A 14,263-nucleotide genomic window follows, 5' to 3' on the forward strand; every position below is an offset into this window, starting at 1 on the left:
TCAACTTCATGCCACCATTTGCAATAAGTGGTGCCTTTCAACTTCAAGCCAATGCACCCAAGCCACAATTTGCAGTAAGTAATGCCTTTTAACTTCAAGCCAATGCATCCAAGCCATCATTTGCAGTAAGTAATGCCTTTTAACTTCAAGCCATTGCATCCAAGCCACCATTTGCAGTAAGTAGTGCCTTTCAACTTCATGCCACCATTTGCAGTGCCTTTCAACTTAATGCCAAAGCACCCAAGCTACAATTTGCAGTAAGAAGTGCCCTTCAACTAAATGCCAAAGCACCCAAGCCACCATTTGCAGTAAGTGGTGTCTTTCAACTTCAAGCCACACCCAAGCCATCATTTGCAGTAAGTGGTGTCTTTCAACTTCAAGCCACACCCAAGCCACCATTTGCAGTAAGTAGTGCCTTTCAACTTCAAGCCAAAGCAATCAAGCCACCATTTGCAGTAATAGTGCCTTTCAACTTCAAGCCAAAACTCCCAAGCCACCATTTGCAGTAAGTAGTGCCTTTCAACTTCATGCCAACATTTGCAGTAAGAAGTGCCTTTCAATTTCAAGACACACCCAAACCAAGCCAACCGGGGGGGGGGGGGGGGGGGGGGGGGGCACTTTCTGGAGCGCTAGTATGAACCATTTTAGAAGTAATAGACATTTTTTTGCAAGCTTTAGAACCAATAGACACTTTTTTGCAAGCTTTAGAATCAATAGACACTTTTTTTTGCAAGCTTTAGAACCAATAGACATTTTTTGCAAGCTTTAGAACCAATAGAGACACTTCTTGCAAGCTTTAGAACCAATAGACACTTTTTTTGCAAGCTTTAGAACCAATAGACATTTTTTGCAAGCTTTAGAACCAATAGAGACACTTCTTGCAAGCTTTAGAACCAATAGACATTTTTTGCAAGCTTTAGAACCAATAGACACTTTTTTTGCAAGCTTTAGAACCAATAGACACATTCTGCAAGCATTTTAGAACCACTAAGGGCACTTACATTTGAGTAGACATGTGTTCCGTGTTATTCACAGCTCAGAGAAACGTGACCCTCTGCCTTCCTCCATCTTGAAGAGTGAGTGAGGCACACCACTTCCTGGTTTTATAGTCCCTCCCCTCTGCCGCCAGCGGGGGCAGCAGAGAGAAGGGGGAATTTTGTAAAAACATTAATATCTCTGTCATTTTTAATCGACGGGAAAAGTCCTCGGCACACATACGTCGGAGGGGGGCTCTGAGCAAGGTGGCCAAAAATGACGGCCGTAGGTGGCGGCGTTCTCTCGGAAATCGCAGCACAGATGGCCAAAACCGGTCAAGAACAGACTTTTAGTAATATAGAAGAGAAGATAGATAGATTGCGAGTGAGGATGGATTTAGACTGCAACTCTGCTTTCTCTACTTGAGGGATATGAATCTAAAACACCAATATTTGTTTTCAAAATATGCTTGTGCCTTGTACAGCAGGAACAGATGTTATAACAATGGATGAAGTTGTTTGCAACAGTGTCAGTCTCTATCCAATCTCCGATCTGGCCAAATAAAGCAATACCATGACGAAACACAGGGTGTACCAGCTATTTGGCTCAGGAGGTAGGGCAACAGCTGTGCCAACATCATTGTTCTTTGACTTCCAGGATATGGATTGGAATGAGACATAGAATAAAGAGGTACAAAGTGTCTGCAATCTAATTGGGACCATATCACAACATCCAAACGCACTTTATATCTATCCTTACATCCATACTGGTGCCATGAAAGTGGGAGCTATGATGGGGCACCCTGGCAATTTTTAACATGCCTAAGAACAGAGCAATAGCCGGCAACACAATGCTGTTGCTGTCACAGTCAAGTCAGAATGGATTCGATAATATGGTTCAGATTCCTTGTCTGCATGGCTGAATCAGTTAACGATCAGAAAAGATGTGTAGGAAGGAGTTGCAAGTGCTGGTTTATGGGTGATGTTTCTTCAGATGGGTCTTGACCCTAAAACGTCACTCATTCCTTCTCCCCAGAGTTGCTGCCTGTCCCGCTGAGTTACTCCAGCATTTTGTGTCCATCTTCAATGATCAGATAAGACATTGAGGGAGGTATAAAAACTTGGCACAGATATTTCAGGACGCAAGGACATCTACGTGGTAGCAATTGGAGCCCTGCAATTATTTTCTATCTCAACAATTCCTTTAGGTAGTCAATATAACCCTGGACCTGTTATTGTGACAATGGAGTAGACTCACTTGCAATAAAGATCATAGTTAAAGTAACACAAACTGGAATAACAGACTCCTCTGTGATAATGGACGAGAGACTACAGAAGCTAGAATCTTGAGCAAAAAACAAACCTTTGGAAGAACTCAATGGGTGAATTAGATGCTGCCTGACCCATTGAGCCAGTATCTGCTTGACCCACTATTCATCCAGCATTTTTGCTTTTTGCTTCTCTGCAATAATGTGCGACTAGCTACACCACTGCAGTATTTGCTGATTGCCTCCTCACAGCTGATGTTAGATGATGAAAGTAAACGCAACATGAAGGATAGTGACACTAAACAAAGTTCTGAAGGAACTGTGCAGGTCAGGCAGCATCGTGCCCGGGATCGCTCCAACCGCGACCTGCGGACTTTATCATCGAGAGCTCGCAGTCTCGGGAGAGGCCGAGTCGGGATGCTCCAACGATGCAGAGGTTTGACCAGCCCTCGCCGGCACGGGGGAGCTGACATCCCCCGATGCAGGCGCTGATTGCCCCAGCGCGGAGGGCCCAAACGCCGCCGGCTACAGGAGTCAAGATCGTCCCGTCAACGGAGTGCTCAAGGCCCCCGAATGCGGGAGAACAATGAAGCAAAGAGAATGAGGTTTTTTTTGCCTTCCATCACAGTGAGGAATGTGGAGCAGTCACTGTGGCGGATGTTTATGTTAAAATGCATTTTGTGTGTTCCATTGCTTTTTATTTGTATGAATGACTTGGTAAATGAAATTCCTCGTATGTTGCAAAATGTACTTGGCTAATAAAGTATTATTGTATTGTGGAGGAAATGGACAGATAATGTTTCCGATCGGGACTTCTTTTGGAATAGCGAGGAGAAAGCTCGAAAAGAGAGATGGGAGTGGGGCAAAGCCGGGTAAGAGATAGGTGGATTCATGCGAGGGAGGGGTGATAGGCACATGGGAGAAAGTGACAAATTATGGAGGTGAAAAGGAGCCAAAAGTGTCTTGACCCGTAATGTCGGCTGCCTACTCCCTTCACAGATGCTGCCTGACCTGCTGAGTTTCTACAGCTGTTTGTTTTTTTGCACAAGCTTCCAGCATCTGAAATTTCTTGTATCTCCATTAAGAGCTGTGGTTTTTGCACTTAAACCCGTGACAATTTATATTTTACATCAATGCTATATACACATAGTATAAATTGAACTCTAATGTAAAATTCAACCTCCAGGGCAAGCATAGCAGGGATTAGTCCTCCAAGGAGAACAAGTTCAGATCATTTTGGCGCAAGGTCAGGACTTCACATTCAAGAAACACCTCAATTTAACATAATGCTTTTTATACTCTCAAGGCACTTCACACAGATTGATGACTATATGAAATGTTAGGAAGACAAAATGGGAGCAATGGTTTGACGTTCTTGTGATGTTCCGGGTGGGTAGCCAGTTAATCTCACAGGCTTGGCCGTTTCATGGATGGGACATCACTTGGGAACTCTGCCAAGGGTAAGAAGTGATCCAACCAGCAAGATTTGTACGATGTGTAGGAATGAACTGCAGATGCTGGTTTATACTGAAGATAGACACAAAATGCTGTAGTAACTCAGCAGGTCAGGCAGCATCTATGCAGAAAAGGAATTGGTGACGTTTTGCGTCTGAAGAAGGTTTCCGACCCAAAACGTCACCTATTTCCTTTCTCCAAAGATGTTGCCAGACCCACTGAGTTACTCCGACATTTTGTGTCTACGAGATTACAAGATTCTTAGTTATAATGTACACATTGAAGAAAGGGTGGCAAATGCAACAGGCCTGCATCCAGAAGGTTCACCAAGAATGCAATGTCATCAAAAATTGAAAAGCAATAAACTGCAGTCTGCAAATTTGTAACTAAATGAGAAAACTGGAAATGTTTTCAGCAGGTCAGGCAGTATGTGTGAAAAGAAACAGATTAATGATTTGGGTCAAACACCAATTGTCAGATTTGGGTATGAAAAAATCGAGTTAGTTTTAAGTTGCGGAAAAGCAGGGGAGAAGGGGTGGGGTGGAGAGAATAGTTAAAACAAAGGGAATGTCTGTGAAAGCCAGGGTTTTCTTTAGAAAAGTTGCAGTCAATTAGCTAATGCAGGGGTTGGCAACCTTATTCTGGACGCATGTCTGTGAGCGGATGGCGGGCCACATCTATCACGTGTACACATGGATCCTGCCCCCATCCAGCCCCGGATGGCAGGCCTCAAATCACGTGTTCACATAGATCCCGGCCCTTCGAGGACGCCACCCGGAGCACTGGCCCCTGGTTACGGGCGCTCACCAACATGGCGTACCTACGGACCATTGCCTTGGCTCTGTCCTGAAGGCAGTGGCTCAAATACTCACACTCACTCATCCCCGGCCTATTGACAACCGCGATCCCGACAGTGAAGCCCAGACACAGAAGGTGCACGGCCGTGCCGGTGGCTTTGCGCAGGATGCGGTTGAGCCAGAGCTTGGCGCTGCTCGGCGGCTCCTTCATTGCAGCCACCAGTGCAGGCTTCCTTGCGTCACTGCGCCTGGGCGCTGTAGCCTCGGGCCCGGGAGGTACTGGAGATGACAGAAGTCTGCGGGCCGGATAATTATGTGCGAAAAAAAAAACGTCTTTCGGGTTACGGCCAGCATTCGGCCCGGGCCCGGGCCATAGGTTGCTGACCCTTGAGCTAATGGTTAGATGCTGAGAAAACAGCCCAATAAATAACCAGCTGATCAGCTTTACTGGTGTAAGCTGAAGGACTAACATTGATCTAGGAGTTGGGGAATCGTTGTTTTCCTCCAGAAAGTGTCATCCAATTGTAAATGTTCATCGAAAAATATTATAGATACTAACTCACGTTAGTACCTGTCTTCAATATTTTTAGTCCAGAGGGTTTGAGTCACCAACCTCTCTCTGCTATAGTTTGTGAATCTTGAGCAAAGACCATATTCTTCATGATTCCACTGTGCTGGAACTTTAATGACTGCATTACCTCGTGGCAAATAGTGCTCCTTGCTTTTGGACATTTGATTGGGAGATAATGCCTCAGATTACCATCTGGTCCAACTGACAGTGTTCACTTAGTACTGAAACCTGCATCAGCTAAGGTTGTGGAAACTGCGGTGGGGTATATGGATCACACATCTCCAACTCAGGCGTGATCCACAGAAGTGAGCTGAGCAAAGCTGCACCACAACAATGACTCTGGTGACAGTGCTCCTATGACAATAACAAGGACTATTGTTCACGTGGCAATCTCAAACAACTCTATGGGTTCCGATATTAAAGCACAAATAAAAGGAAGGATTTTGTATGAATGAATGAAGTACGCTGCGATGCCCACTAAAATAATAGTCTGAAGAATGTCTCGACCCGAAACGTCACCCATTCCTTCTCTCCAGCGATGCTGCCTGTCCCGCTGAGTTACTCCAGCATTTTGTGTCTATCTTTGGGTTTAAACCAGCATCTGCAGTTCCTTCCTATACAAAATAATCAATCTAATGTCCAAATCAAAGGAGCACTATCTGGCAAAAGGCAATGCAGTCATTAAAGTTCAGGAACAGTGGAATCACGGACAATATTTACTTAGCTCAAGATTCATAAACTAAAGTTGATGACTCAAACCCTCTGGACTAAACATATTGAAGACAGGTGCTAAACATTCATAGGATAAACAGGAAACTGTACACGTTTCATAATCTCTGTAAAATGAGTACACACATTAAGGAGCATTTTGGGCTGCAGAGATTAATGGTAATAAAGTGATGCTGAGATCAGATTTGTGTCGTTCACCCCCATCTCCATCGGAGTCATGAATTAGATCAATTGTGCTATTTGGCATCAGGTTTTAATTTTCATTAATAATGTACAAGTGTAGAAGTGGTGGGAAGTTAAACATGCTTTATTAAAGCTGCAGCATTGTGATAGCAAATCACTGCTGAGACGCCCATTTCTCTCATGAACCTTTCTCTCATGAAATGCAAATTATAATTTACATTTATTATAATTTACATTTAGCACAAAGACTAACGAGTGCTTGGCAAAGTCTTTGCAGAGTATATTTAGACACAAATGCCTGACATAATGCACTAATACTACTAAAAAGATAAGCAGATAGGGCACTGTGGCCATTCTTGCTGATTTACGATATTTAATTTTAGAAATTGCCAACGTTTTAAAAATTGCGGTTGCAGTCCCTTGTTCAATAGCGTAACCGGCAATGTTACATGTTAATGGCTGCCAACTATATTTGGACCGAATACCCAAATGATTATAACAAGCAGCCCACTTTATCAACTTCAATAATGTTCCAGATTAGAACGTATAAATAAAAATAAATACTGTTCCGAGAAACAGAGGTAATTTTCCATCTCCATTGCGTACGGTGAGTTTTGGAAATTGATTAATTTTCAGAAGCTGGAAGCTCAAAGGCAATTCCAGAACATTGGCAAAACTTAGACGCCGATAGTTTTGTTCTGATAATCTTCCGAAGCAGCATAGGGGTAGGTAGCCAGAACACACACTCAGCTGTTTATCAGAGGTAGTTCAGAGTATGAAAAATAGATTCATAGACTTAAAGCATTCCCCCTAACCTGAAGAGGACACGCGTCTATTTAGTGCACCTGAAATGCCCCCATTATTGTAATATAGGAAACAAGAGTCATGTCACAAAGCAGGCTCCTTCAAACAGCCATGAGATAAAGACCAGATTTATATTAATGGAAAGATAAATGTAGCGTAGATAGTAAAAGAACTTCCCTCCATTTCTCAGAATAGAGCCATGTGATTATTTGTATTAACCTTAAAGGAAATATGCGGTGTAATATCTTCTCTTAAAAACTGACTTCCAGAGCACCTCTTCCTCAGTGTAAATGAAGTATTCAGAGTGAGGCTTAAATAAGTAACATTTTCTGGAACGTCAGAGGTTGAGTGAGGCTTTGATAGAGGCATATATAATTACTAGACTAAGTGGGACCCGTTGGGTCCCAGCATCACATAGGAGGGCTGGTCATCCAACGCAATATTCCACCTCTCCACCAATTCTAATATTGGTGGCCAGTTGGGGTGGGGGGGGGGGGCTTTCTGGAGCGCTGGTATGGGTGTTGTGGGCTGAAGAGACTGGTTTCCAGAGGGCTAGTATGCAAATTGTGCACCAAATGGATTCTTGGGCTGGCGTCTCAGTCAATCAAGCCTGTTGTGCTGGCAACTCGCTCACTCATTGCTGGTGGGCTGGTAGTTGACTCACGGCTAATCCTTGAAATTCTATTTCAAGCCGGGTATAAGGCCACCAAATTCAAGTGCAGTTTCATACCATTTGAAGCAGGGTGCAAAGCCACTAAAGACAGCGAGTCGTGACCTCTCCCTCCTCCATCATGCAGAGACTGAGCCACACCCACATTTCCGGATTTTATAACCTCCCCCACCGGAAAAGGTGTGGCTTTCATGGAGTGATTGACAGGAGAGAGATTCTCAACATTTAAAAAAAAACTAATAACACTTTTATTTTTCAATGATGGGAAGAATACTCTGCACCTGCTCAGCGGAGGGGGACTGAGTAAGATGGCCAAAAATCACAGCCGTAAGTGGTAGCGTTTTATCTAAAATCAATATACAGTGCAAACAGGAAGTGCATTTACAGTAGTGCCTTTCAACTTCAAGCCAATGCACCCACGCCACCATTTGCAGTAAGTAGTGCATTTCAACTTCATGCCACCATTTGCAGTAAGTGGTGCCTTTCAACTTCAAGCCAATGCACCCAAGCCACCATTTGCAGTAAGTAATGCCTTTTAACTTCAAGCCATTGCATCCAAGCCACCATTTGCAGTAAGTAATGCCTTTTAACTTCAAGCCAATGCATCCAAGCCACCATTTGCAGTAAGTAATGCATTTTAACTTAATGCCACCATTTGCAGTGCCTTTCAACTTAATGCCAAAGCACCCAAGCTACAATTTGCAGTAAGGAGTGCCTTTCAACTTCAAGCCACACCCAAGCCATCATTTGCAGTAAGTGGTGTCTTTCAACTTCAGGCCAAAGCAACCAAGCCACCATTTGCAGTAATAGTGCCTTTCAACTTCATGCCACCATTTGCAGTAAGTAATGCATTTCAACTTCAAGCCAATGCACCCACGCCCCCCATTTGCAGTAAGTAGTGCCTTTCAACTTCAAGCCACACCCAAGCCATCATTTGCAGGAAGTAGTGCCTTTCAACTTTACCAATCCACCATTTGCAGTAAGTAGTGCCTTTCAACTGCAAGCCAAAGCAACCAATCCACCATTTGCAGTAAGTAGTGCCTTTCAACTTCATGCCACCATTTGCAGTAAGTGGTGTCTTTCAACTTCAAGCCACACCCAAGCCACCATTTGCAGTAAGTAGTGCCTTTCAACTTCAAGCCAAAGCAACCAAGCCACCATTTGCAGTAAGTAGTGCCTTTCAACTTCAAGCCAAAGCAATCAAGCCACCATTTGCAGTAATAGTGCCTTTCAACTTCAAGCCAAAGCTCCCAAGCCACCATTTGCAGTAAGTAGTGCCTTTCAACTTCATGCCACCATTTGCAGTAAGTAGTGCCTTTCAATTTCAAGACACACCCAAGCCAACCAAGAGGGGGGGGGGGGGGGGGCGCGCTTTCTGGAGCTCTAGTATGAACCATTTTAGAAGTAATAGACATTTTTTTTTGCAAGCTTTAGAACCAATAGAGACACTTTTTGCAAGCTTTAGAACCAAGACATATTTTTGCCAGCTTTAGAACCAATAGACATTTTTTTGTCAGCTTTAGAACCAATAGACACTTTTTTGCAAGCTTTAGCACCAATAGACATTTTTTTGCAAGCTTTAGAACCAATAGACACTTTTTTTGAAAGCTTTAGAACCAATAGACACATTCTGCAAGCATTTTAGAACCACTAAGGTCACTTACATTTGAGTAGACATGTGTTCAGTGTTATTCACAGCTCAGAGAAACGTGACCCTCTGCCTTCCTCCATCTTGAAGAGTGAGTGAGGCACACCACTTCCTGGTTTTATAGTCCTTCCCCCCTGCCGCCAGCGGGGGCAGCAGAGAGAATGGGGAATTTTGTAAAAACATTAATATCTCTGTCATTTTTAATCGACGGGAAAAATCCTAGGCACACATACGGCGGAGGGGGGCTCTGAGCAAGGTGGCCAAAAATGACGGCCGTAGGTGGCGGCGTTCTCTCGGAAATCGCAGCGCAGATGGCCAAAACCGGTCAAGAACAGAGTTTTAGTAATATAGATATATGTAAATGCAACACAGAAATAGGCATGATACATAAATACTGTTGCCAATAAACGTATTGCACATATAATGTGAATTTTGTAACGGGACTTGGCTATCTCAAACCCAAAAATAAGGTAATGTGGTTTAAATCCTATCATCATATCACGGTTGCCTGTCCTTCTGTTTACTGCATTGTCATTTTGAGCTAACATCACCAAATATTTGTCTTTTCTCAACTCATTTCTTCCTGATACTTTGCCATTGAGCGTGAATGCTAGCAACAATATATGTTGACTTGGTGAGAGTGAAATGAATTAACCATGGGCCAATGAATTTCCTGTTCAAGAAACACTGGTGTCTATTGATTAATCTCCCACAGTTCTATTTAAATAGTGCACATCTCTCTCCTTGTGTCCCGGTTCTCTGTTTTTTCATTTTGCAAATAGTTTACGGCCTTCACATTCCAGAGAACATCACCCAGTCAACGAGGTGTAAAACCAAAGGCTGCAGAAATTATTTGATTGGGTGACAAGATCAAAGGCAGTGTCAATGGTTGACATGGATTTCAAATTAGCGAGACCACCATTCTTCACTTGTGAGCATAAAATCCCAAACAGGGAACTGAGAGCTTTCTGTTAGCTCAATATTGAGAGCAGAGAATTATTGGTTTTGGTTATTATTGTCATGGGTACCAAGGTGCAATGGAAAATGGTGTTGGCATGCTATGCAGTTAAATCATACTATACATGAGAACTATCATTAGACAAGTACAACAGGTAGTACAAAGAGAAAAATACCAGAGTACAGAATATAGTGTTACAGAAATTCAGTTCCAGGAAAAGTGCATAAATAAGGGGACGGTCTGAAGCAAGGTTGGTTGAGAGATCAGGACTACACCTAATCTGTTAGTACACGTTTATCAAGCTTCTGTCTCTACTGCCCGAGAGAGGGGGAGCAGAGGGAATGGCCCAGATGTAAGTAGTCCTTGATTATGTTGACTGTATTCTCAAGAAAATGAGAATGAGAAAAAGTGTGGATAGAGTCGATGGGGGGGGGGGGGGGGGGGGGTGCGTGAAGGCTTGAATGTGTGATGGACTGGGCTACATCCGCAACTCTCTGCAATTTCTTGCAGTTTTGAGCAGCGAGGACAAGCTTTCATGCATCCCGATAGGATGCTTTCATTGGTGCATCTGCAGTAATTGGAGACATCACATCTCACTTTTCCCCAGTTGCAGCCCAGAGAAAATAACATATACTGACTTGGGGCACACATGACCTGAAAGATAGCAAAAGATGAGGGAACATCAGTCAGAGTTCATGTTTAAGAAGGAACTGCAGATGCTGGAAAATCGAAGGTACACAAAAATGCTGGTGAAACTCAGCGGGTGCAGCAGCATCTATGGGAGTGAAGGTGATAGGCAACGTTTTGGGCCGAAATGTTGCCCATCTCCTTCGCTCCATAGATGCTGCTGCACCCGCTGAGTTTCTCGAACATTTTTACGTACAGTCAGAGTTCATGCTACTGACACATTTGTAGCTGAACAAATTTAATCTCAAATCCCCAATCTTATGCTTTAACATGAGTAAGATTGATTTATAAAAAGACTTTATGATAAATGTCAACTGCTTCAATTTCTTACTTTTCAGTGAAGTTTTTAAATGGAGGGCAGTGTACTCACATCTGATTGGTCCCCCGTAACCACATCGTGGATAATATATTAGCAACCTGGTCCACCAATCAGATTGCTAGAAATAGACATACACAGTCTCAGTTTTTTGGAACATCATTGGAATATCCCATTAATTCCAGGTTGCTGTTTTTAGATCCATTCTTCATTGTGGCATTTGTGAACATTTAACTGAATCAAATGCTTAAAACAAATCAGATGATACCTCTCAAACTCACCCCTCCTCCAAGTTCCAAAGGATTTTTTTTCTCCAGGTACTTATCCTACATAGACTCAAGAAACTGCTGATGCTTCAATCTTAAGGGGAAAGCAAGCAGCAACAATGGAGTGAATAGACAGATGGCATTTTGGGTTGAGACCTTTCTTTAGACTTTTCCTAAGTTACTCATTAATATACCATAGCACTCAGTGTCCAGTACCTAATCAGCCCTTCAACCATGCATTTTCCACCCACCCAGATGAAACTAACAATTTGAATTTGACACTCTAACTTATTCAAAGATTAACTGCCTGAAGACACAAGATGCTGCAATCTTGAGCAAAACACAATGTGTTGGAAGAACTCAGCTGGTCAGGTAGTATCTGTGGAGGGAATGGACATATGACATTCGAGGTCAGGATCCTTCTTCAGGCTTATTTAAGTTGCTCTTTAATAAGCCAGCTTCCAGTATCCAGTCAACTCTTTCACCATCCACACCATGCATTTGCCTTCTTCCCAGATTAAACTGTGAATTTGAGCGTCTACCTGTTTGTGAATTCCACGACTGTGTACAATACTGGTTTATACCGAAGATAGACACAAAATACTGGAGTAACTCAGCAGGACAGGCAGCATCTCTGGAGAGAAGGAATGGGTGACAGTTCTGGTCGACCTGAAACGTCACCCATTCCTTTTCTCCAGAGATGCTGGCTGTGCTGCAGAGTTACTCCGGGTTTTTATATCTATCCACAATGCTTTAATTCCTGAAGACACAACGTGCTGGAATCTTAAGCAAAGTTTAGTTTAGTTTATTATTGTCACGTGCACCATGGTACAGTGAAAATCTTTTGTTTGCGCGCTATCCGGTCAGCAAAAAGACTACACACGATAATAAACCAAACCGTCCACAGTGTGCAGATAAAGAATAAACGTTTAGTACACAATAAAGTCCATAAAAATACAAAGTACTGGAGGAACTCACAGGGTCAGGCAGTATCTGTGGAGGAAATTTCAGGCGAGAACCCTTCTTCAGACTGTCCATTCCCTCTACAGATGCTGCATGAACCGTAGATTTCCTGTAGCATTGATATTTTGCAATGAATGCCTGGCTGGTCTGTAGCCGCTCGCCAGCTCCTTTCTGCGGTGTAAACATCCCCAGCTTCACCCCATTCCGAGTGAGGACGGGGCACGGGGAGGGATCTCCCTGGGATTTAGTATCTGTCTGTCTCTGTGTGTGTGTCTCTCTCTCTCTCGATATATATATATTCTGTGTAATGTGTGTGTTCTGTATAATGTGTTTGTGTATGCATATATATATATATATATATATATATATATATATATATATATATATATATATACACACATGTATATCATATAAACAAACAAATAATAGTGCAAAGCCAAAAGCAATGCCCACAAGTATGGGCTGGAGGGAGGGGGTAGGAAAGTTTCCCTCTCCACGATCCCCGGGCATTGCCCCCAACCCCGAGGTTTCCGCGCGGTTGAAGCGCCCCCTCCTCCCGGGCAGCTCTCTCCCACCTCCCCTCTACCAATTCATCGAGCTCCGAGGCCTCACTTACACCGGTCCCCGCGGCGAGGCTTCCCACCGAGTAGACTGCAGCCGTTTACAAATCGTGCCCAGGCGGATCTGCCGCCAACAGCAGCAGCAGCACACGGCGTCAACGGCTGGCTCCGCCCGCCGTGTGGCGTCACGTCATACACGCTCCGCCCACCGAGTGGCGTCACGTCACACCCGCTCCGACCGCTGTATGGCGTCACCAAAGATCCTTGGGCGTTACGTCACACCCGCTCCGCCCGCCGTGTGGCGTCACGTGACGTCAGACCCGCTCCGCCCACTCGGAAGGGGACCGCCCTCCCTGGAGACACAGCGGGACAGGCAGCATCTGTGGAGAAAAGGAATGAGTGACATTTCGTCTCAAAACCCTTCTTCAGACCGAGAGTCAAAGGAAACGAGAGAAAGGACGGTGATGTAGAGTGATATAGAACAATGAATGAAAGATATGCAAAAAAAGTGACGATAACAAAGTAGCAATGTTACAAAATTTTGAGATTTTAAAAATCAAGTCTGCAATTTATCCCATCAGATAAAGCATAAAAAGAAGTTTCATTTGACACCTAATTCACTTTCATATCTTCAGTATTAAAATAGTTGTGGCCATTTTCATACTCGGAAATTAGCATCTTGTTCCCTATAGGGTGATTTCACGAAAGGTCACTGGAGCGTAAATCCCCACTCACGTGACCGAAAATTTTAACTGGGGGACAAGCGTCACTTCCGGTACATGTTAGTGGATGGGAAAACACGCACTTTCACACCCGTTAAAAACATCGAAAACGGCCAGGTTTTGAGCTGCAATTAACTGTACCAGTCGGGGTGACCGTGAGGAACAGCTACCTAAATTTACAGTCCAAAAAAAAGATAGAAACTAAGGTAAATACAAGAGCGAGCTGAAGGTGTAAACAAGGCGGAAGTGCTAGCGGACTTTTTTCTTGGAGATTTAAAGATCCAAAATATCGGGAATTATCGCGTTTGCTCGCTGCATTTCATCAAAAGTGGCATTATTGACTTTTTATCTTTATTCATTTGTTATATGAAAAGTATTAAAAGTTAGAAACCCGTCAGTAAAATTGCAAAATCGCCCATGGTTCTCGGGTGGGTTTTAACATGCAAAATGAAAACGCTTCTGAAGCTCCATTTACCATTTAAATAATCGTAAACTCTCAATGCGTTTGGAAATCAATTTTACTCAGATGCAAGCTTACGATTATTTAAATGGTAAATGGAGCTTCAGAAGCGTTTTCATTTTGCATGTTAAAACCCACCTGAGAACCATGGGCGATTTTGCAATTTTACTGACGGGTTTCTAACTTTTAATACTTTTCATATAACAAATGAATAAAGATAAAAAGTCAATAA

General features: G+C 43.4%; 1 protein-coding gene across 4 annotated transcripts in view; it reads right to left on the minus strand.

The window, feature by feature from the left end:
- The window catches only part of cuedc2 (CUE domain containing 2), a 30,840-nt gene extending 17,801 nt beyond the window's left edge, over positions 1 to 13,039 (minus strand). For 2 of the 4 annotated variants that reach the window (XM_033012436.1, XM_033012432.1), the window contains exons 1-2: positions 12,906 to 13,030; positions 11,076 to 11,181 (exon numbers count right to left, since the gene is read on the minus strand). The gene's annotated coding sequence lies outside the window, so the exon portion shown is untranslated. Of the gene's footprint in view, positions 1 to 11,075; positions 11,182 to 12,905 lie in introns of all 4 variants that reach the window. The other 2 variants (XM_033012433.1, XM_033012434.1) reach the window with 2 other exon arrangements.
- Positions 13,040 to 14,263: the final 1,224 nt, after the last annotated feature.

This window comes from Amblyraja radiata, chromosome 37 (assembly GCF_010909765.2).
Source record: "Amblyraja radiata isolate CabotCenter1 chromosome 37, sAmbRad1.1.pri, whole genome shotgun sequence".
Taxonomy (NCBI): Eukaryota; Metazoa; Chordata; class Chondrichthyes; order Rajiformes; family Rajidae; genus Amblyraja; species Amblyraja radiata.